We start from the raw sequence: 25,393 nt of genomic DNA, 5'->3' as shown, positions 1-25,393 counted from the left end.
ATATACATTGGGTAGACAACTATCTCTGCCACAATAACAAACATGGTGTATTTTTATATGTAGGCATATGTATATGTAACATGTCCAAGAAACTTGATCTAAGAGAGGAAAAGATAAAATTAGAAAAACTTTTACATAGGTAGAGAACTTTGAATCTATAAAAGATTGATTTCAGAATAAAGTCTCCAACAACTCTCAATGAAAAGGGAATTTCTTGATTTTCAATTTAAGTTGACAAATATCTAAGATGTGGGAGGAAAAAATCCCATGATGAAGAGAAATAGCCCCTACCATTGAGCACCTCAGCCTGGTGACACAGACATTTAAACAAATAATTTTAATATAATATAGAATCCCTATTGCACTAAAGAAATGAAGAAAGCACTATAGGAGAAATGGGAGGCAGGGCTTTGGGAAGAATAAATATAGAGGTGTATACATGTGCTCCAGGCTTAACAGATAAGTAAAAGTGCATCAAGGGAGTTTTGAATTAAGTGAAAGACTTCAGAATAACAGAGCAATAAAGGTGGATGTGTATCAGGTGCTGACTGGTCCCTTTAAAACAAATGTGCAGGAGTTGCATATATAGCCCAGGTTTCTCAGAGTTTGTCCTATGAATCATATGAACTACAAGATTAATACTCAATCCCTACTGATTCTAATTCAGTTCAGTCCATGCTTCTCATCAAAGTCTAAGTGAGAACCCCATGTCTAGCCTGATCAAGAAACAGTATATCCAAAGATTACCTTATATTCCTCTATTTTTCCAGTCTATTTTTCTATAGAGATAGTCTAACTATATTTATGAATGATACTGATTTTTTTTCACTGTCTAAGTCTGTATAACGGCTTGTCCCATGGAGGAGAGAGTGCCGGAATAGGTTGGAATCTGTTGCTATAGCAAGATCAAATTGTGTCAGACAGTTTCAATCATCTGCCACATGATAGTAATTTTTTACTCTTTCTTGGACACTCCTCCTAGACAGTCCTCACTTGAAGTCCTGAGTCTGACCCTGTTTGATAGATTAAACTTAGGCAGAACAATGCAAAGACATTGAAGTTCAGGCTCTGAGATTTCAGCCTTTTATTTACTTTTTTTTGGGGGGGGGTAAAAATCCCTTAGGTAATTTGGTGAAGCTATGGACCTCACTTCTTTTTTTTCTTCTTTTTAAAAATTATTGGGTTTTTATTGTATTTTTCCATTAGTACTTATCCCCCTTGCGCTCCCCCCTTGCGCTCCCCCCACAAGGACCTCACTTCTAAAAATAATGTTTTTGAATGCATAAGAGAAAATACATAGAGAAGAGCTCTGAAGATGACTGCAAGGTAGGTGGGAGCTGATCTCACTTACTTATGCACCTAGATGGGACACCTAGCCAATCTTCTGAAGAACAAAGTAGACAGCCAATGGAATCCCAGTTTATATAAAGTTTGGAAGTCAAAGATTGCAGAGGACATTTAAAAAACAGAGAGTAAGAATAGTTTATAGGCCAATGGAAAGATCCCCAGGCCCTATGCCTGGCACTGTGTTGGCCCCAGGGCCTTTGGATGAGAGCCGGATCAAGGATTGTAACTTCAAAGCTCCCTCCCCTCCCAGAGTAGGAAAGCCAGTCCTGCACCAGGAAAGACCTGGATGTCTAAAGTCACTGGGAAGATAAAGACACAGTGGGAGACCCACTGCAGGTCTTGTTCCCCAAGCTGGTACTGTTGCTGCTGACTGGAACAATACAAGAGAAACTGGGGAGCCAGGTAACACCTGAAGATGGGAGAAAAGTTGGGCTGCAACTGACTGTGACCCAGTCTTCATACTGGTTAGAGAGTTGTTGGTCTGTATGAAAAGCCAAGCCCTTGTTAGGTACTACTGCCCACAATAAAGGGGCATTTGCTTTAAAAAAAAAAAAAAGGGGGGGGTCTCAGCCACTTTGCAAGGTCCTCTCGGCGGCGGGGGCCCAACCAGCAAAGAAGGAGAAAGAGGGGCTGATTTTCTCCAAATCAGGGTATGTCACAGACTGATCAAAGGAGGGCAATGGGGCCTCAGAGAAGTACGAGTCCCCAGAGAGACTTAAATTAAGAGGGGAACTAAACTGCTCTGAAAAGGCTTTGCAGGAGCATGGAGCCTAGGCCATCAAAGAGGGAAGGAGAGGGATGAGAGTTGATCCCACTAGGAGCACCTCCTGGAATGATCAAAGGGTGGCATAATGAAGTTGCCAGCCTGGTGCATATGCACAGTATGCCCCCTCCCCCAAGCACTCTGAAGACTGGGCACCTGTGAATATTGTAGACCAGACCAAGCCCCCATCTTCACAGAACTACAGGAAAGGAAAAAAAATGAAGCCCAGCCCCTCTGTGCCTGCAGCAGCCAAGAAGATCAGCAAAACCCCCTTAGTGGGTTTAAAGTTAGCAGGAGGGTTTTTTCCCCAAAGTCTAAGACAATAAGACCTGGAGCTTAGGTCTTATAAACCTGTCAAAGACAAACCCATAGAGATATCAGAAGGCTAACTCCAACAACTGAGACAAATTGCACTTTTCTACCCTACAGAACTTGCATTTTATTTTTATTTTTTATTTTATTTGTTTTGTTTTTGTTTCATTATTTTTATTAATTTATTTTTCTTCTTTCCATTTATTTTGTTTTATGTGCTTCATTTTATTGTTTGACTGGTTTTCTTGTTCTCCCATTCATATTACATTTTAAGTTTTCTTCTTTCACTTCACATGTATTCTAATATCACACTACTCTTGGTCTTTTACTTTTTATTCTTTTTATTTCAATCATATAGTATTTGTCATGATATTGTTGTTCTAAATCCCACATAGCACTCTTCTCTGGCCTTGGTCTATCACCTGAGCTTTATTTCTGTTGTGGTTAACTCTATTCTCTTGCACACTATGCCAAGTTTCTATTCCTTAGTCTCACTATACCTCACCATTTAACTTCGAATAAGTGCTCTGCTTACTGGAGTCATCATATTCTTTTCCCCTCTAATAAGAGTCTTATTTCTTTTACACCTTTTATAAAAAGTGCCTTGTTGGGTGAAATATCATGGTTATTGCTACACTTCTCCAAATGGATCTCCTATCTGTTCTCTACATGTTGGTACTTTAAATCCCATAGAATATTCTCCTGTTGTCTTAATCCATTCCACCTTTGTAGCCCTCCTGATCACATACAAAATAAGGTGAAAGTTGTGAATACCAATAAACCCACTGGAGGAGAAAACCCACCACAAAGGAGCCATCAACAGGTAAAGATCAAGTATAATAAGAGAGCCCACACAAACAGAAGAAAGTGCAAACCTAGAGCATCCAGACAAGGAGATCAAAGACTCCACACCACTGAGTCCCACAGAACTCCTACCATCAAAGTTCACCCTATGAAGGTATCTAGCAAAGCAAAGCATTAGGAATCACAGAAACAAACAAAAGCAGTCACCTAAAATGGGGAAACAAAAAAAGAACCTGCAATCAAAAGGAATGCCTGAGTAAATCAAGCCTGAGTAAAAGAACTAAATGAAATGAAGGTAAGCAAACTATCAGATATAGAATTCAAAACAATGGTTATAAGGATGCTCAAAGATCCCAGAGACAACTACAAGGAACTGAGTAAGAACAATAACTATGAAAAATGAAGCAGAAACTATAAACAAGAACCAGGAAGAAATGCAGAATACAATTTCTGAAATAAAAAAAACATACTAAAAGGAATTACAAGCAGATTGGATGAAGCGGAGTTCCAAATTAGTGACCTGGAAAACAGGGTAGAAAGAAATGCCCAAATAGAACAGATATATGAAAATGACTAAAAAATATGAAGATAGCTTAAGGGAAATGAAAGACAACATGAAATGCAACAATATTCAAATCATAGAAATACCAGAAAAAGAGCAAGAAACAGAAAACCTATTTGAAAAAATAATGGCAGAAAACTTTCTGAACCTGGAGAGGGGAAAAACCATGCAAGTTCAGCATGCACACAGGGTCCCAATAAAGATGAACCCAAGGAGGCCTACTCCAAGACACATCATAATTAAAATGCCAAGTTTTAAAGACAAAGAATCTAAAAGCACCAAGGGAGAAACAGGAAGTAACATACAAGGGAGTTTAGATAAGGCTAGCAGCTGATTTTGCAAAAGACACACTATAGGCCAGGAGAGAATGGCAAAAAATATTCCAAGTAATGAAAACCAGAGAGGCCTTCAACAATACTAGTTTACCCAGTGAGGCTCTCAATTAAAATGGAAGGCAAAATAAGGAATTTCCCAGACAAAAGAAGGCTGAAAAAATATTTCTCCATTAAATCAGTGCTGTTAGATACGATAAAGGAACAACTATAAGAAGAATAAGGACTTCCGCCAAGATGGAGGTATAGGTGGATGTGCCGTACCTTCTCACACAACCAAGTTTAGGGACAACTAAATATTAGCATCAGAGAACACAACCAGAACACGGAAAACTGAACTTTTCGGAAGTCCGCTAACAACAAATTCTTCAGCCCGACCGGTAAGGGGCGAAACCGGCGTCTGGTGAGGAGTTGAAAAGGAGGGCTCGGTCGGACCCGGCGCGGAATCCAGACGCGCGAATCCGGACGTGCAGGTTCCAGACGCAGGATTGGACCTGGTGAGCGATCGAGCGACCCACCGGGTGAGCGACTGCGGAGGATACAGTGGGGAGGCAGTGCAGCGTGTTGACTGTGGTTGCCTGATTGCGAGCGAGCGAGGGAGTGGGAGGTTGGACTGGCGCTGTGGCTATAGAGGGCCTCGCCATTTCCCCGCTCTGACCACGCCCCCACATACAGCGTCACAACCCAGCGACCTGGGAGTCCTAGGCGCCGCTTCTCACATTTAAAGGGCCAGAACAGACCAAAAATGTCGCAGGAAGACCTCAAAGCCCCAGAGATAAATCTAAGCGACGAAGAAATAGCAAAACTCTCAGACGCACAGTTTAAAACACTGGTCATCAGCTTCCTCATAGATCTGGTTGATTATAGCCACAAATTAGAGAAACATATGAAGGCTAAATTAAGGGAAATGAATGGAATTCCACAGGAAACCCATAGAGATGAAAAGGAAACTGGGACTCAAATCAATGCAGTGGACCAGAAGAAAGCAAATAATGGCCAAACAGAAAAGAGTCAAGGAGCAAGAATTCAAAGAAATGAGGAGAGTCTTAGGAACCTCCAGGACATCTTTAAACACTCCAATATCAGAATTATAGGGGTACCAGAAGGGGGGAAAGACACAACCACCAGTGGAAAAACTATTTGAACAAATAATAAAAGAAAATTTCCCCAATCTGGCAAAGGAAATAGACTTCCAAGAAATCCAAGAAGCCCAGAGAGTACCAAAAAAGTTGGACTCAAGAAGAAACACACCAAGGCATATCATAATTACATTAGCCAAAATTAAAATGAAGGAGAGAATCCTAGAAGCAGCAAGAGCTAAGGGGACAATCACCTACAAAGGAGTCCCCATCAGACTGTCAGCAGATTTCTCAAAAGAGACCTTACAGGCAAGAAGGGGCTGGAAAGAAATATTCCAAGTCATGAAATCTAAAGACCTACAACCAAGATTGCTCTATCCAGCAAAACTTTCATTTAGAATGGAAGGACAGATAAGGTGCTTCTCAGATAAGACCAAATTCAAGGAGTTCATCATCACCAAGCCCTTATTATATGAAATGTTAAAGGGACTTATCTAAGGAAAAGAAGTTAAAGAAACATGAACAGTGAAAGAACAACAAGCTCACAGTTATTAACAACCACACCTAAAACGAAAGCAAACTAAAAGAACAGCTAGATCAGGAGTGGAAATATAGAAATGAAGATCTCAAGGAGGGTTAGCAACAGGGGAGTGGGAGGAGGAGATGGGGGGAGAAGGTACAGAAAATAAGTAGCATAGACAGTAGATAGAAAATAGATGGGGGGGCAAGAATAGCATGGGAAATATAGAACCTAAAGGACTTGAGACACATGGACATAAACTAAAGGGGGGTAATGGTGGGGATGGGGGGGCAGGGTGGAGGGGAATGAAGGGGGAATAGAACAACTGTAACAGCATAATCAATTTAAAAAAATAAATTTTATTCAAAAAAAAAAGAAGAATAAGTAAAAGGGCAACAGAGAAAGAGGAACACAAGTACAAAGGGAGAAAATGAGTAAATATCTATCAATAATAACCTTAAATGTTAATGGATTAAATGCTCCAATAAAAAGACATAGGATAGCCCTGGCTAGTGTTGCTCAGTGGATTGAGTGCTGGCCTATGAACCAAATTGTCACTGGTCTGATTCCCAGGTAGAGCACATGCTTGGGTTGGAGGCCAGGTCTCCAGTAGGGGGCACATAAGAGGCAACCACACATTGATGTTTTGTTCCCTCTCTTTCTCCCTCCCTTCCCCTGTCTCTAAAAATAAATAAATAACATATTTTTTTTAAAAAAGACATAGAGTAACTGAATGGATAAGAAAACATGACCCACACATATGCTGCCTACAAGAGACCCACCTAAGAACAAAAGATCTACAAATACTGAAAGTGAAGTGTCTGAAAAAAAATTGCAAGAAAGTGAATAGGAAAGAAAATCTGGGGTAGCAACACTTATATCGGAAAAAATAGACTTTAAAATAAAAGCTATAAAAGGAAATACTGAAAGACACTTCATAATACTCAAGGGAAGAATCCATCAAGAAGACATAAGCATTGTAAAAATACATGAACCCAATATGGGACCACACAAATATATACAGAAAATCTTGGAGGACTTCAAGAAAGTTATAGATACCAACATGCTTATATTAGAAGATTTTAACAACCACTGTCAAAAATGGATAGATCTTCAAAACAAAATATTAACAAAGTTTCGTAGCATTGAACAGTGCACTAGGTCAAATGGACTTAACTGATATATATAGAGCCTTTATCCCAAAGAAGCAAAATACACATTTTTTTCAAATGCACATGGAACTTTTTCAAAGATAGACCACATGATAGGACACAAAAGAAGCCTCAACATGTACCTGGTTTTAGGAATCGTAACCCTAACCCACCCCTACCCAGTGGCTAAGGATGAGCAAGTGACCTCTGGAATGGGAACCACAGGAGACAAAGCTTGTCTCTGGTAGCAAATGCTGCCTCAGTTTCCTCTCCCTGCCCTCAAAGCTTGGTCAGAAGTCAATGACAGGTAAGTCTCCTCACAGCTGGGAGCAACTTAAGCCAGATTGGACCACTTGGAAGGCCTTCATGGAAGGACTTGGGGTTGGGGGCTACAATAAAGAGTGAGCAATAGACCTGTGCCTGCAGGCTATGTGACATAGCCCAAGTCCCCATGTCCTCTGGGAGAAGCACTTCCTGGCTCTAATCCCCTTAAGCCTGAATACCTGATGGGGAGGGGTGCAGCTCCTTGCCTTGCTAGAGAGGGTCCCAGGGAAAAATCTGGCATCACGAAAAATTCCTGAAAAACCTGCAAAATCTGTTCTGCTAAGAGTGCTTTCATTCACATGATAAGGGTCCAAGAAGAAATGAGTATGTCTCCCAAAGTTTGTACAACCCCCTTTCCTGACAGACTGAGTCAGACTAAGCCCTCAGATTTCTTTGAAATGTTATCCACTGTTTGATCCTTGCCACCCTGTATTCCTGTGTATTACAACCCAATAAAAGCCCCTGGAGGAGGGGGCTCAAGGCCTTTTTCCCCTGAGAAACTGGCCACTGCTGATGGCCCTTCCCTCTTGAGAGATCAGCCACCTCTCTCCCCCAAGTGGATCATGTCTCAGTCTTGTTTACTTCCATCCATGGTGAACAGAGGGACTTGTGAGAAAAGTCACCCCCGCATCAACACATTCAAGAAAATTGATATCATATCAAGCATTTTCTCTCACCACAAGGAACTGAAACTAGAAACCAACCTCAAGGAAAAAACTCAAAGACACTCAAACTCCTGAAGACTAAATAGCATGGTATTAAACAATGAATGGGTTAAGAATGATATCAAGGAAGAAATCAAAAAGTTTCCGGAAATAAACTCACAACAAAACTTATGAGATACAGCAAAGGCAGTCCTGAAAGGGAAGTTCAGGGAAAGGTTTCTATCGCTGATGAACATAGATGCTAAAATCCACAACAAAATATTGGCAAATTGCATTCAACAATACATTAAAAAGGTCATACACTATGACCAAGCGGGATTCATCCCAGGGATGCAAGGATGGTTCAATATTTGCAAATCAGTAAATGTAAACAAAAAGCAAAGACAAAAATCACATGATCATATCAATAGATGTGGAAAAAGCTTTTGATAAGGTATAACATCCATTTATGATAAAAACACTCAGAAAAGAGGGAGTAGAGGGAGCATACTCAACATAATAAAGGTCATATACAGCCAACATCATACTCAACGGGCAAAATATAAAGCTTTTCCACTAAGACCAGGAACAAGACAAGGATGTCCTCTCACCAATTCTATTCAACATAGTATTAGAATTTGCAGCCTCAGTGATTTGACAAAAAGAAGAAATATATGGCATCCAAACTGAAAAGGAGGAAGCAAAAGTGTCATTGTTTGCAACGTGATAAAATATGATAGATCACATGCTAGTATACACAGAAAATTCTATACATTGCACCAAAAATCACTCCACGTAATAAGTGAATTTGGCAAAAAAGTGGGATACAAAGTCAATATTCAGAAATCAAAGCCATTTTTTAGACCAACAATGAAATATCAGAATCAGAAAGCAGAAAAAAAATCCCATTTGCAATAGCAACAAGAAAAATGAAGTACCTAGGAATAAACCTAACAAAGGAGGTAAATGACCTCTACTCAGGAAACTGCACAACACCAAAGAAAGAAATTAAGGAAGACAGAAATAAATGGAAGCATATATCATATTCTTGGTTTGGGTCCACACTACCCAAAGCAATTTATAGATTCACCGCAAATCCTATTAAAATAGCAATGATGTACTTCACAGCTATAGAACAAACATTTCACAAGTTTATTTGGAACCATAAATGACTCCAAATAGCCACAGCAATTTTGAGAAAGAATAACAAAGTATGAGGGATCATACTGATATTAAACTATATTACAAGGCCACAATAATAAAAAAAATTCTGGGCATAAGAACCAACACATAGACCAGTGGAACAGAATAGGGAGCCCAGAAATAAACCCAAGTCTCTATGGTCAATTAATATTCAACAAAGGGGACAAAAGCATAAAATGGAGTAAAATAGCCCCTTCAACAAATTGTATTGGGAGATGTGGACAGCTACATGCAAAAAAAAAAAAAAAAAAAGGAAGTTCGATCGCCAACTTACACCATACACAAAAATAAATTCAAGGTAGATAAAAGACTTAAATGTAAGTCTTGATAGCATAATAGTCCTAGAGGAGAGCACAGAGGCAGGAAAATCTCAAATATTCCACACAGCAATATTTTCACTGATATGTCCCCTAGAGCAAGGTACATAAAGGAAAGAATAAACAAATGGGACTTTGTCAAATAAAAAGCTTTCACATGACTAAAGAAAACAGCAGTAAAATGAAAAGGGAGCCAACAGTATGGGAAAACATAACTGCAAATGAAACCTCAGACAAGAGTTTGATCTGCAAAATATATAAAGAACTTACACAACTCCACTCCAGGAAGACAAATATCCCGATTAAAAAATGGGCAAAGGACCTGCACAGACAATTCTTCAAGGAGGACATACAAGGCCCAAAGACATATGAGAAGATGCTCAGCATCACTAGCCATCAGAAAGATGCAGATGAAAACCACAATGAGATACCACTTCACACTGGTCAAAATGGCCATCATAAACAAATCAACAAGCAACAAGTGCCAATGATGTTGTGGAGAAAATCCAACCCTAGTGCACTGTTAGTGGGAATGCAGACTTGTGCAGCCATTGGGGAAAACAGTATGGATATCCTCAGAAAACTAAAAATGGAATTTTGTTTTGAGCTGGCAATTCCACTGCTGGGATTATACCTTAAGAATCCTGAAACACCCATTTAAAAGAGACTCTGCACCCTAATGCTCATAGCAGCACAATTTACAATATTCAAATGTAAAAAACTATTGTACATTTAATCAATGAAATATTATGCAGCAGAAAGAAAGAAGAAGTTCCTACCCTTCACAGCAGCATGGATAGAACTGGAGAGCATTATGCTAAGTGAAATAAGCCAGGTGGTAAAAGACAAATACTATATGATCTTACCTATAAGTGCAAACTAATAAACAAAACAAGAAAGCAAACAAAATACAACCAGAGATATTGAAATAAAGAACAAACTGACAGTATCCTGAGGGGACCAGGGAAAGGGATAATGAAGGAAAATAGGGGAAGGGCCATCAAGGAATATGTATAAAGGATAAGTGGACAAAGCCAAAGGGGGCAGATTCGAGGGTTGGAGTCATGGAGGGGTGGGACAGAATGACTTGATAGGGGAAAATCAAGACAATGTACTTGAACAACAATAAAAAATATATAAAATATTTGTTTAAAATAAGAAAATACATAGAGTAAAGTAAACCGATTAAATTAAGGTTGAGTGATCAACATATTTTAAATGGAAACAAATTTCTAATACTATGTGATTCTGAGTACACTAAATAACAAGAAATTGTTAAAATTATAGGCAGAGTATATTAACATGAACATTAATGCGCTTAGCTTGAATAAAAGCATTGACAAAGCAACATATATGGTATATCAAACATGAAGCCTATGCATTTTTTCCTCCAATTTCAGGAACCTCTTAAAATCATATGGGTCTCTGTGCACCATACATTATAAAGCCCTTAACAAGAAATTATGTAGTTGAATAGTTCTCAAATCAAACCGTATTGCCCTCTATGGTGCATTTGAGAATAGTGAGGGTGCAATCTGAATCATCACAATAATTAAGGAAATGCTATTAATCATTAGAAGGCAGCAGGGCCAGGAATGCCAGATAGCTTGAAATGTACTGGGAAAGTCTCATACAACAAAACATTTTACTGCCCTGCATGACTTCCTAATGTCTTTCATATATACATTACATGCAGGTGAAAATCTTCTTTATAATCTATCTCCATATAAACACAAAAAATATTTGCTGAATTATTCAGAAATCCCATTATGATGCAAATTAAGGAACAATTGTTATTTGTTATGTTTAAAACTTTACTAAGGTTTGTTCACCATTTTGGAAAATTATGTCACCAATAGCAAGACCATTCAAAGAAGCTGAGTCTCAGGTAATAACACATCTATCTGTACCTCATAACTATGATATATGGTGATTCTACATATCAACATGTTTTTGTGAGTATATGTATTATATTTAGCCTTTTTATTAAGATGTCAAGTATAAAGTAAATATAAAATAAATAGTAAATAAGATAAATGACAAAATGTAAACTAAAATATTGATAATATTCAGTTGAATATTGTTTTACTTCTTCTAAATCCAAACTTAAATTTATGTTTCAGTGTGAGTATGCAACTACTTCACTATGTGGTCATGTTCAAGTATTTATTTACAAATCAAAATATAAATTTTTTTGTAACTTACTTTCCTTTTATCAATACATTATATAGGAGTCATGGTTATGGTATTAACAACTTATAAAATTGTATATATTGTTGTTATATTATCTACATATTTTATTTCATAAACTAAAAAAACATTACAAAATATTTATCACAAAACAATGCTTCTAGGTCTAATATGACTTGAAGACCATTTGATTCAGGGCAAAATTTTGACAAAACTTCACTTAAAAGAGCTATTAGAATACATGCTTCAGTCTACAAGAGGAAAAGTGAAGCTAGAGAGAAAATGTATGTGAATCAATGAGGAGAACAGAAACAGCTAAAAATGTTAGTATAAATAAGAGTATAAATCAATACATAAATAACTATATTAATGTTCAATTGAAAAATACAGTAGCCCTGGCTGGGTGACTCAGTTAGTTGGAGCATCATGCCTTTAATCATAAGATTGAGGGCTTCATTCCTGGTCAGGGCCCCTATGTAGGTTGTGGGTTCAATCCCTGTTAGGGCATATACAAGAAGCCACCAATTGATGTTTCTCCCTCACATCAATGTTTCTCTCTTACATTGATGATTCTCTCTCTCTCTCTCCCCACTTCCTCTCTCTCTTAAATCAATAAACATATTCATGGGTGAGGATAAAACAACTATGGGACACTTACACATGGAATACTACTCAGCCAAAGAAACAGAAAATTTTATCCTCTGCGACAGTATGGATAGACCTGAAGAACATTATGCTAAGTGAAATAAGCCAGTCAGAGAAAGACAAATACCATACAATTTCACACACATGTAGAATCTAATGAACAAACTGAATTAACAAGCAAAACAGATACAGACTTATAGATAGAGTGCAGATGACAACAATGGTAGAAATTAGGGTGTGGAGAGATTGAGGGAAAGGAGAAAGGACTCATGGACATGGACAACACGGCTGTGATTGTGGTGGGGAGGAGGGTATTAAGTGATAAATGGTAATGGAAAAAATAAAATACAAAGAAGAAAAAATTACTATAATAAACCTTTAGATGGAACAAAAACAGTAAGAAAATGAGAGCACCAAGGAAACAGAGGAGATGTATATATTAAAGAGTAATGTATGTCAAAATAGGTATTGTGCTCATCAACAGAATATAAATAGAAATAAATAAATCTATTAAAAAAAGAGAAAAATAATCTATAATTTTCAAGCCATCAGAGAAAATTACAGGTCACATAGAAGATGTCATTTAATCCATTAGAAAGCCAGAATGGAGGAGAAAGCAAAGAAAAACATGAAAAAAGGAAATACAACTGAGAGTGTAGAAATATGTTTAAACAGATAAAAAAATCACAATAAATATAAATAGGTAATATTAACCTATAAAAAGATAGAGATTATTGGAATGGATTAAAAAATAAATAAGTTTTAACTCTACACATTATATTGCTTGCAAACTGCACATCTAAAACATAACTGTAATAAAAGCTAAAATAAGTGGGGTATAAAAATAATAGATGCTAAATCAGACAAATAGTAAAAATTCAAACAAAGATAAAATGAGCCAACACAGAATTTAAGCAAAAAGTATTAATAACATTAATAGAGATATTGAACAATACCAAGAAAAAATAATCCATCAAGAAGCTGCCAGAAGGGAGGCCTGGATGAAAGAAGGTGAAGGGATTGGTCAAAAAACACACATACATAACACAGAGACACAGGCAACAGTTTGGGTGATAGCCAGAGGGAAAGCGGTGGGGGCTAGGTAGAGGTGAGCAAAAGGGTAAAATTGGCACAGAAAGAGACTTTGCTTGAGACAATGGTCTCAGTGTGCAGATGATGTTTTATTGAGTTGTACACTTGAAACACGGATAGTTTTGCAAACCAATGTCACCCAATAAATTCAATTTTTAAAAAAGAAAATATACCAATCTTCATCATATATATACTTAGAAGCCTTGCTCCCAAATATGTAGCAATATCTTATTGAATTACTAAGAGAAATGGACAAACTGATCATCTCAAAATTTAAATTAAGAGCTCCAACTAAAAATAATTAATAAAAATTTGAAGAATTGAGCAACAAATTTAACAAGCTTCATCCACTAGGATGAATAGACTTTTGCACCAAATAAAACACAAACCCTTTTCAAGGGCCCATTTTTTCTAAAAGATGACTGCATATTACATCACCAAAGAAAGTTCAACAACTTCAAGGAACAGCTTTGATAGAAAACATGCTCTCTGCTCAGGAAAACAAAAGAATAAAATTGAAAAGCAAAATGTGAATTTAAAATGTTTGGAAAGAAAAAATGTTAATTACTAAGTAACTCTATGGATTATAGAGAAAATCATAACAGAAATTAAAAAACACTCGTAGAATTGAATAGAAATGGACACAATAAACACACTACACATAAGGCCCTCAGGAAATAGTTGTCAAATTAGTAAATTAGCATCCAGGGCTTTTGACTCTCAGGCTGATGGTTTTCAACATGGCTGTCATTATAAGAAATACTAAAATGAAGTATTTGAAAAGCAATGTATAAAAATAAAGGACCAGGTAAACTCTAAATAAAGATAATTTTCAACCTGTCAGGCTAAAACTTTATAAACAATTCTTAGAGTATATGACAGAAGAAATGTTTTAAGATCTCACTATAAACAGTATTATTCCTACCAAGCTATGTGATAAGTGGAGTATAAAGAAATAGGATTTATAAAATAAGCAAACAAACACATTTCCAGGGGCCTTCACTAAAAACACCAGCATTCATTAGATTACCTAGCTGATCAAAAACCAGAACTTGGCATCATTTATAGAGTACCTCCCAAACCTTTCAGCTATAAATTTAATGAGCTTAACTAAAGTCTTCAATAAAATATGAGTTGATAGAAGAAAGCAACACTTCTTATTTTGTTTGTAGCTATTTCAGGTTTTCTCTTGTTAAAGAGGAAAAGTAAAATTACTTGAAAGAGTAAAATTAACTGCAAATCCAATCTGATGTTTTATCTTTTCTTTTTTTAAATTTTTTCATATTTTTATTTATTGATTTATCTTTATTGTTGTTCAAGTACAATTGTCTCCATTCTCACCCCAGCATGCCCCCTGCCCCACCCATCTCCACCTCCCACCCTGGAACCCACACCTTTTGGCTTTGTCCACTTGTCCTTCATACATGTTCCTTAATGGCCCCCATATTATCCTAATACATATTATCCTATTATCCTTCTCCCCACTCCTCTCTGGTTACTGTCAGATTTCTCTTTTTTTAAATTTAATTATTGTTCAAGTACAGTTTTCTGTCTTTTACTCCCATTCCAGCCCACCCTCCCAATGCTCCCCACCTCCCTCCCATTTCCACCGCTGTTAGTTTTTGTCCATGTGTCCTTTATACTTGTTCCTGTAAATCCTTCCTCTTTTCCCCTGAGATTCCCTCCCCTCTTCCCTCTGGTCTCTGTCTGCCTGTTTTCTATTTCAGTGTCTTTGGTTATATTTTGTCTGCTTGTTTGTTTTGTTGTTTAGGTTCCTGTTAAAGGTGAGATCACATAGTATTTGTCTTTCACTGCATGGCTTGCTTTACTGAGCATAATGCTCTTCAGTTCTATCCATGCTGTCATGAAGGGTAGGAGCTCCTTCTTTCTTTCTGCTGCATGCTATCCATCATGTAAATGTATCATAGTATTTTGATTCATTTGTCTACTGATGGGATCAGTAAATGAAAGCAACTTAGGTTGCTTTCAGCACTTGACTATTGTAAATCATGCTGCTAGGAACATTGGGGTGCATGGGTTCTTTTGAATGAGTGTTTCAGGATCCTTAGGGTACAATCCCAACAATGGTATTGCTGGGTCAAAAGGCAGTTCCATTTTTAGTTTTCTGAAGAAATCTCATAATGTTTTCCACAGTGGCTGCACCAGTCTACATTCCCACCAACAGTGCACTAGGGTTCCCTTTTCTCCACAACCTCATCAGCACTTGTTGTTTGTTGATTTGTTTATATTAGCCATTCTCACTGGTATCTATTCCCTAATCAACAAGTATTTCATCCTTTTTTTAACTTTTGTTATTGATTATGCCATTACATTCGTTCTATTTCCCGTCCTCCGTTCCCCTCCACCCTGCACACCCCTCCCCCACAATTCTCCCCCTTTAGTTCATGAACACATGTCTCGAGTTCTTTAGATTCTATATTTCCCCTACTATTCCTACCCTCCCCCCTATCTATTTCCTATCTACTGTCTATGCTACTTATTTTCTGTACCTTCTCCCCCCTTCTCTTTCTCCCACTCCCCTGTTGCTAACCCTCCATGTGATCTCCATTTCTATGGTTCACTCCTGATCTAGTTGTCCTCTTAATTTGCTTTTGTTTTAGGTGTGGTCGTTAATAACTGTGAGTTTCCTGTTCTTTCATTGTTCATCTTTTTTATCTTCTTTTTCTTAGGTAAGTCCCTTTAACATTTCATATAGTAAGGGCTTGGTGATGATGAACTCCTTGAATTTGATCTTATCTGGGAAGCACTTTATCTGTCCTTCTATTCTAAATGAAAACTTTGCTGGATAGAGCAATCTTGGTTGTAGGTCTTTGGATTTCATGACTTGGAATACCTCTTTGCAGCCCCTTCTTGCCTGTAAGGTCTCTTTTGAGAAATCAGCTAACAGTTTGATGGGCACTCCTTTGTAGGTGACAGTCCCCTTATCTCTTGCTGCTTCTAGGATTCTCTCCTTCATTTTAATCTTGGCTAATATAATGATGATGTGCCTTGGTGTGTTTCTTCTTGGGTCCAACTTCTTTGGTACTCTCTGAGCTTCCTGGATTTCCTGGAAGTCTATTTCCTTTGCCAAATTGGGGAAGTTCTCCTTTATTATTTGTTCAAATAAGTGTTCCACTCGTGACTGTTCCTCTTCCCCTTCTGGTACCCCTATAATTCTGATGTTGAAGTGTTTAAAGATGTCCTGGAGGTTCCTAAGCCTCTCCTCATTTTTTTGAATTCTTGTTTATCCTTTTCTGTTTGATCATTTTTTTTCTCTTTCTGGTCCACTCCTTTGATTTGAGTCCCAGTTTCTTTTTCATTACTATTTGTTTCCTGTGTATTTCCATTAGTTTAGCCTTCATATATTCCTCTAATTTGTGACTAAAATCAACTAGTTCTGTGAGCATCCTGATCACCAGTGTTTTGAACTATGCATCTGAAAGTTTGGCTATTTCTTCATTGCTTAGATTTATCTCAGAGCTCTGGGGCTCTGAGTTGTTCTTGAGCCATGTTTTGATCTATTTGTGCCTGTTATGTAGGAGAAGAGGTGCCTTGGTGTTTACCAGGGTGGGGCCACCCAGGTCACAGGTTTGTGACTCTGTATGTGGGGGCGGGGTCAGAGAGGAAGTAATGGCGGTCCTCTCCGCTGGCCCAGTCTGCCTCACCACTCGCCCCCACCTGCTTATCCCAGCGAAAATGTGCAAGTCTGCCTCCCTGCGCCAGTCGCTGGGGCCTGCAAGATCTGTCTCAATGCTCACCTCTTCACTGGTTTATCTGTGTGCAAATGCACGACCAACTGCAGACAGCCAGCAGCACCTCTTCCCTGGGTACCACCCATAGCTAGCCCAGTAGCTAGCCCACACCTGGGAGCCGCGCCCCAGCTGCCTATGCACCACCTGGATCTTTTTTGCCCGACTGGCTCCGCTGCTGGTTTCACCCCTCTCACCAGTTTAGCTGAGTGGTCAGTTATTTCCGGACTCTGTATTCGATTTTCTGTGTGGTTTGGTTATGTTTATTGTTGTTAAAACTTTGTTGTTTTTAGATTTGGTTGTGCGAGGATGAAAAGTGTTCCCATCTACACCTCCATCTTGGTGGAAGTCCTCATCCTCTTGAAAAGAGACAATTTTTAACAACACATAATTTATAGATCTTGGCCTGCCTCTTTTTGTGTACTGCCAATGAAAAATTACCACAACAGTTTTTACGATGATTGTGGTCTAGAAAGAAAATATACCTACAATATACAAATATCATTATAAAGAAAAGTTTAAGCAGGCATTTTAAGGTTAATCAACTCAATTTTTACTTTGCATTGCTTTTGCATTATAGATACAATGTAAATTACACATAAGTAGTCTGCCATTATATTTTCAGGTATTTTAAAATTTCATTATTTTATTCTGTCTTCTTATAGTCAAAATATTTTCTTCCTTATGACCAGGCCTTAATGAAAAAATGGTATCATATTTGCTTTGTCTTCACACCAGATGGGTTATTTTTTAAATCTCCTTTTCTTAAATAAGGTATTGGATTTAAAAGAAAGGTACTAATCTGAAATCCTCTGAGAGTTGGTGGAGTTAAAGCCCTGATTTTAACAGATGATCTATATTCAAAGCATAGTGTCCAAATTGCCAGTTGGTTATATTCCAAAAGTTAATTTGAAAGTCAGCTGTTTAGAACTTGCAAAGGCACTTTGCCATGGAAACAAACCTGTAACGGCAGTTGAATTTTCAAGCTAGCACACAAAAGTCTATCTAACCATAATGTGACTGAATCCAATTGCCTCAAGGAGAGGTTTGTAACAAAACTAATAGTTCACTGACAGACTGACAGGGAGCCCCACTCAGTATTATCAGGATCTCAATTTAAGGTCAAATGTAAGGGTCAAATAATATCTTTCTATAAAAAGTACTTAATTAATTTCTCTTAGCTATGTAAATTATTTTAGGACTTTATCTTAGAGCAATAAGTGTATTTTTTCTGTGAAAAAATTAGTTTCTTTGTTTAAAAGGTTTTTTTTTGTTGGGGTTTTCAATTTTCCTGAAATTTATGCAGAGTTTAAATTCCTTTTCTAATCATTCATTTTTATAGCAGTAACCCATGAAGGTGTTCTCTTTTGCTTTATTTTATTATTTTTTAAATTTATTTTTTATTGATTATGCCATTACAGTTGTTCTATTCCCCCCCTTCATTCCCCTCCACCCTACCCCCCATCCCCACCATTACCCCCCCTTTAGTTTATGACCATGTGTCTCAAGTTCTTTAGATTCTATATTTCCCATACTATTCTTTCCCCCCCATCAATTTTCTATCTACTGTCTATGCTACTTATTTTCCGTACCTTCTCTCCCCTTCTCCTCCCACTCCCCTATTGCTAACCCTCCTTGAGATCTTCATTTCTATGGTTCCACTCCTGATCTAGCTGTCTTTTTAGTTTGCTTTTGTTTTAGGTGTGGTTGTCATTAACTGTGAGTTTGCTGTCCTTCGCTGTTCATGTTTATTTTTTATAGTTTAAAAATCCTTTGATAATAACAGCATCTTGACAAGTACCAATGATGAAGTCCATTAAACATGTAATACCAAATAGGTTTTCACTTTTGACATTTCAGTTCTCTAACCTCTGATTTAAAAATAAATAGTTCCCAAATCTCTCACATGCCAATCTTCTTAATCTAGCCCCAATGTCCTTTTTCTGACCTGTGTCTCCAATACCTTCCATCAAAAACTTTTACATCAGCTTATTTCTTACCCCTAGGCACCCTTGACATTTTCCCAATCTTATGCCTTTGTTAGCTATTGTTCCCATTACAGTATTTTCTTCTGATCATTCTATTTGAAGCTTATTCTTCAAGGTTTACTCACATTTCATTCCATCTGAAGTAATTTGGAATAATAGAAGGAATAAAATAGTAATACAGACCTAGGTATGAATCCTACATTCTTAGCTATTTGTGAACATATGTTTAGCCTCTCATTTATAGAATGAAACTAATAGTACTTTGATCACAATGTTGAAGATGAAATAAAAAATAAAATTTAAAAGCACATTGCTTGTATATGACCATTGCATAACAACTAATTGCTTGCCTCTTTGAATTTGGGCAGCAAATTTAATCTGAACTCTTCATTTTAAATGCTATATCACTGAATTTCTTTCACATGAGTATTTATTTTCTCCCTAACCAGATATTCAAAATCTATATAGTTGAAATCTGTCAGTTGAAGTCCAGGAGGGATATAAAAAATGATGCTAGGAATTTTAAACAGAAGACTTTAATTCAAGAAATTAGTAACATAGATACTGAAAAAAAAAAAAGCCAAAAGGGTAAATGGGAGATGCCAGAGAAAGTAGCTAACACCTCTTGGGCTTGGGGGAGGTAAAGCAGGAAAATAAATGAAAAAAAAAAAAAAGAACTAGTTACCATTCTCCAAGAAGGTGGAAGAGTATGTGGAAGCTATATTATCCTCCTCCCAGGACCAAATTGGGGTTACTAAATCACAGAAAAATCATCCAAAGTAACCAACTGAACAGTAGCTGGAGAGAAATCTTATAATCAAGGGCTTATGAAAAAAACCATATCACCACAAAACTGACAGAAAGTGCACCTACAGGCAGCAGCTGAAGTGCCAGAAAGGTACTTTAGTTGTGAGGGTGAATGGGAAGGGTTCCCCCTGAGAAGTGTGGGGTCTAAAACCCAAGAAGGGCTCCCCAGTCTAGAACACTAGAACCATGAAAGGAACCCAAATATCATCTGTCTGTGAAAAGCAGCAGGGTTTCTGTCTGTCAGGGAGAGAGAGCAATATATGCAGAGAGCCTCTTAAAGGGTCAATGAACAAAATTTCACTTACAGCCAGTTACCCTGGGCTCCACAGGAGAGCAGAGCAGACTAGAGACACATGAGGAGAGACAGGTGTTGATGAATCTGGGAAGAGAGCTGGAGTGTTACCCACCAGGATGCCTGTGCTGTGTCATTCCCCATACTGCAAAAGCCATCTTCCTCAGGCACAGCACTCCTCTACAAGTGGCATCAGTCTGGGGGGAAGCAATATCCCCAAAAGCAGGAATCCTTCTTGCCACACCATGTGGAGATTAAGCCAGGCTGCTTATTACAGCTGAAGGCTTTTTGCTCATTAAGCCTAACAGAAGAGGCTGATCTCTGAGAGCTCTGACATTATAGCAGGCCCTCCCCAGGACCAAGTGCTGGGAAAAGCTGGCCCTTGAATGAAGCTTGGTTCTCTCTGTGCACATAAAGGTCCAAGAGAGTTAGCCATAAGATGTGGATTTCTGATAGGTCCAAATGGGTTGTTGATGGGCAGTCACAGGCTGCATCAGAATAAGTCTGCACCAGACTCTTTGTTGATCTAACACATAAAAATGAACACAAAGAGGCAACCAAATTAAGAAGACAAAGAAGCAGGCTCAAAAAAACCCAAGAGAATTCTCCAGAAGAAGAACTAGATGGAGGCAAGCGATTTATCAGAGAGAGTTTAAAGTAATGATTTTAAGGATACTCAACAACATGAAAAATAGATATAGAAACCAAGAAAAAGATCAGATAGAAATGAAGAATGCAATATCTGCAATAAATAATACACTGGAATGAATAAACAGTAGGTTATTTGAAGTAGAGGATCACATCAGTGATTTGAAAAAGAAGGTAGAGAAAAACACCCAAGCAGAGCAGCAGAAAGAATAAATCATTGTTTTAAAGATTTTATTTATTTATTTTTAGACAAAGATGAAGGGTGGGAGAAAAAGAGGGAGAGAAACATCAATGTGTGGTTGCCTCTCATGTGCCCCCTCCTGGGGACCTGGCCTGCATCCGAGGTAAGTGCCCTGACTGGTAATCCAACCAGCAACCCTTTGGTTATATAGAAGGCAGGTGCTCAGTCCACTGAGCCACACCAGCCAGGGACAGAATAAAGAATTTTTAAAAGTAAAGAGAGCTTAAGAAACATTTGGGACAACATGAAGTGTAACAACATCCACATCATGGGAATACTAGGAAAAGAGAGTGAGTATGGTATCAAGAACCTATTTAAAGAAATAATGACCAACAACTTAATCTGGGGAAGGAAAAAGACACATAAGTCCAGGAAGTGCAGGGAATCCCAAACAAGATGTATGCAGAGAGGCCCACACAAAGACACATCCTAATTAAATAGGCAAGGCTTAAGAATGAGCAAATCTTAAATGCTGCAAAAGAAAAACAGTTAGTTACCTACAAGGGGGCTCCCATTAGACTGTCAACTGATTTATCAACAAACACTTAGGCCAGAAAGGATTGGCATGAAATATTCAAAGTGATGAAAAGCAAGGACCAACAACCAAGGCTACTTCACCCAGAAAGGTTACCATTTAAAATTAAAGAAGAAATAAAGAGCTTCCCAGACAAGAAGAAATTAAAGCAATGTGTTAACAATAAACCAGTATTGGAACAAATGTTAAAAGGCTTGCTCTAACAAGAAGAAGAAATGGGAAAAGAAACAGAGGAAAATAGTTAGAAAATAAAATGGCAATTAATAGATACCTATCAATAATCACTCTAAATGTAATGCTCCAATCAAAAGACATAAAGTAGCTGAATGAATGAGAAAACAAGACCCATATATATTCTGTCTCCAAGAGATACAGATCAGGATGAAACCTACACTGCAACTAAAAGTAAAGGGATAGAAAAATATATTTCATGTAAAGAAAGTAAAACAAGCTAGGGTAGTAATATTTACATCTGACAAAATAGACTTTAAGACAAAAGCTATAGTAAGAGACAAACAAGGAAACTACATAATGATAAGGGAACAATCAAACAGGAAGGTATAACCCTAGTAAACATTTATGCACCCAACACGGGAGTACCTAAATATGTCAAGAGAATCTTTATGGCCATAAAGAGAAGGTCAAGGGAAATACAGTCAGAATAGGGAATTTTAACACCACTTTGACTTCAATGGATAAATCGTCCAGACAGAAAATCTAAAAGAGACAGTAGCCTTAAGTGACACACTAGATCAAATGAATTTAATTGATACCTTCAGAGCATTTCACCCCAAAGTGAAAGAATATGTTCTACATACTTTTCAAGTGTACATAGAATGTGTTCTAGGACAGACCACATGTTAGGACACAGAATAAGTCTCAATATATTTGATTATTATTATAACAAGCACCTTCTCTGACCACAATGCTATGAAACAAAAAATCACAAGATTAAAACTGAAAAGTACACAAAGGCCTGGAAGCTAAATAACATGTTATTAAACAATGAATGGGTCAATGAGATCAAGGAAGAAACCAAAAGATACCTTGAAAAAATGAAAATGAGAATACAACAATCCAAAGTCTGTAGGATGCAGCAAAAGCAGTCCTAAGAGGAAAATTCATAGCATTACAGGCCTGCCTCAAGAAAAAAAAAGCTTGAATAGATTATTTAACTTTACACATAAAGTAACTTGAAAAAGAACAGATAATGAAGACCAAAGTGAGTAGAAGAAAGAAAATAATAAAGATCAGGAATACACATAAAGGATCTTAAAATACTATATAGAGATCAATGAATTCAAAAACTCATTCTTTGAAAAGATAAACAAGACTGAAAAACTTTTAACCAGACCCATCAAAAAAAGAGAGAGAGAATTCAATTAATAAAATCAGAGAGAAAAAAATAACAACTGACATCAAAGAAATAAAAGGAATGATAAGAAATTACTTTTGAACAACTATGAACAACTAACTATATGCCAAGACTGGACAACCTGGGTGAAATGGATACATTTCTAGAAACATACACTCTTTAAAAATTGAATCAGGAAGGAGCCAAAAACCTTAATAGACCAATAACTACTAGCAATATTGAAGCAGAATTTTTTTTTAATTTCCCAAAACAAAAGCCCTGGACTAGATGCCTTTGAAGTTGAATTTTACTTAACATTCGAGAAGACTAACACCTCTGTTTATCAACTTATTTCATAAAATTCAAGAGGAGGTAAGACTCCCAAGGTCATTTTGAAAGACAAGAATTATCCTAATCCCCAAACCAGATAAAGACATTACAAAGAATAAAAACTGTAAGCCAATATCCCTGACAAACAGAGGTGATAAAATCCTCAACACTAGCAAACTAGATCCAGCAATACATAAAAAATGTCATACACCATGGTCAACTTGGATTTATTCTGGAAATATGAAGTTGGTATAATATTCACAAATGTGATACACCACATAAAACAAAATGAAGTATAAAACCCCCATGATTATATCAATAAATGCAGAAAAAGCATTTGATAAAATTCAGCACCCATTTATAATAAAAACTCCAGCAAAGTGGGAATACAGGGAACACACCTAAATATAATAAAGACCATATATGACAAACTCACTGCCAGCATCATACTCAATAGGCAAAAAGTACAAGTATCCCCCTTAAGATTGGAACAAGACAGGGATGTCTGCTTTTACATCTCTTATTCAACACAGTACTGCAAGTCTTAGCTATAACAATCAGACAAGAAAAAATGAAATGCATTCAAATTGGAAAGGAAGGAGTAAAACTGTCTTTATTTGCAGATGGCATGACAATATACATAGAGGACACTAAAGATTGTACCAAGAAACTACTGGAACTGATATATGAATTCACTAAAGTAAGCAGGATTCAAAATTAATATTCACAATTAGTTGGATATTAGCTACATATTTATATGTCAGTAATGAAGTACCAGAAAGAAAATTTAGGAAAACAATCCCATTTATAATTGCTTCAAAAAGAATAAAATATCTAAGAATAAGTCTAACCAAAGATGTAAAAGACCTGTATTCAGAAAATTTAAGACACTGGAGAACAAAATTTAAGACAATACAAATATGTGGAAACACACACCATGTTCATGGATAGAAAAAATTAACATCATTAAACTGTCCATACTACCCAAAGCAATGTGTAGATTCTAAACAATTTCTTTCAAGGATTCAATGACATATTTCACAAAACTAGACCAACTATTTTTTAAAAATTATATGGAACCATAAAGTCCCTGCCTAGCAAGTGTGATCTTGAAAAAGAACAACATGAAAGGAATCATACTACCAAATATCAAAGTATACTATAAGACCATAGTAATCAAAACAGTATGGTAATGGCATAAAAACAGACGTATACATCAATGGCAAAGAATAGGAAATCCAGAAATAAAACCATGCCTTTATAGTCAATTAAGATTCTACAGAGGAAGCAACCATATTCAATGGGCTAAAAAGAGTTTAGTGAATAAATGGTGTTGGGAAAATTGGAGACATACATGCAGAAAAATGAAACTAGAGCTCCTTCTTACACCACACACAAGAATAAATTCAAAATGAATTAAAGACTTATATCTGAAACCATAAAAATCCTAAAAGAAAACATAGGCAGCAAAATCTAGGACATTGCTCATAAAATTTTTTATCAGATATATCTCCTCTGGCAAGGGAAACAAAATAAAAAATAAACAAATGGGACTACATCAAACTAAAACGTTTTTGTACAACAAAAACAAAACAAACCATCAACAAAATAAAAAGGGTGGGGGTTAGGGGGTGGAGGGATTGAGCCAAAAGGAAAAAAGATATGAACTACAGTGTGGTTATTGAGAGGGTGGGGTAGGAGGATAAATGGTAATGGAAATAAACACAATTTTTAAAAATCCAGTTGCTCAGAGGAAGGGGTCCTCTGTACTAATTCAGGTACTTAATACTCTGAAAGAGGTATGGCTAATGCTTATGCTAACCAGAGAACAGTGAACTAATCCTGGTAGCCATGTAGGAATATAGGGCAGCTAGTGCTAAATATTTCAAAAGACACTAAAGGTATTTTGCAGCAGTTGCTATTTTTTACTTTTATTTTTGACAGGAATTGCAATTAGGAAGCAAGCCCTGTTCTGCTTCACTTGCTTTCTAATTTCTCTCTAGTTACTACAGCCTCTGTTGGCCGATTCTAATGGAAAGGTAGGCTGCTAGTAAAAAGATCTGGAAATGTAGTTTTCATACCTAGCCCCAGCATCCCAGAGCAGAATGTTAAAGGATGGACTTGGAGCTGAGAGCGAAAGGTAAATAATTAGCACAAAAAACAC

The 25,393-nt window shown here is 37.1% G+C and overlaps 1 non-coding gene across 1 annotated transcript; it reads right to left on the bottom strand.

Moving 5' to 3' along the window:
- Positions 1-827: 827 nt before the first annotated feature.
- On the bottom strand, positions 828-954 carry LOC119047576 (small nucleolar RNA SNORA28). The gene has a single exon (XR_005082168.2). It is a non-coding gene; the product is annotated as a small nucleolar RNA SNORA28 (small nucleolar RNA).
- Positions 955-25,393: the final 24,439 nt, after the last annotated feature.

The sequence above is a fragment of the Artibeus jamaicensis genome, unplaced genomic scaffold (genome assembly GCF_021234435.1).
Source record: "Artibeus jamaicensis isolate MK-2021 breed Jamaican fruit bat unplaced genomic scaffold, CSHL_Jam_final contig_414, whole genome shotgun sequence".
NCBI lineage: Eukaryota > Metazoa > Chordata > Mammalia > Chiroptera > Phyllostomidae > Artibeus > Artibeus jamaicensis.
This window is presented reverse-complemented; position numbering and strand designations above follow the sequence as displayed.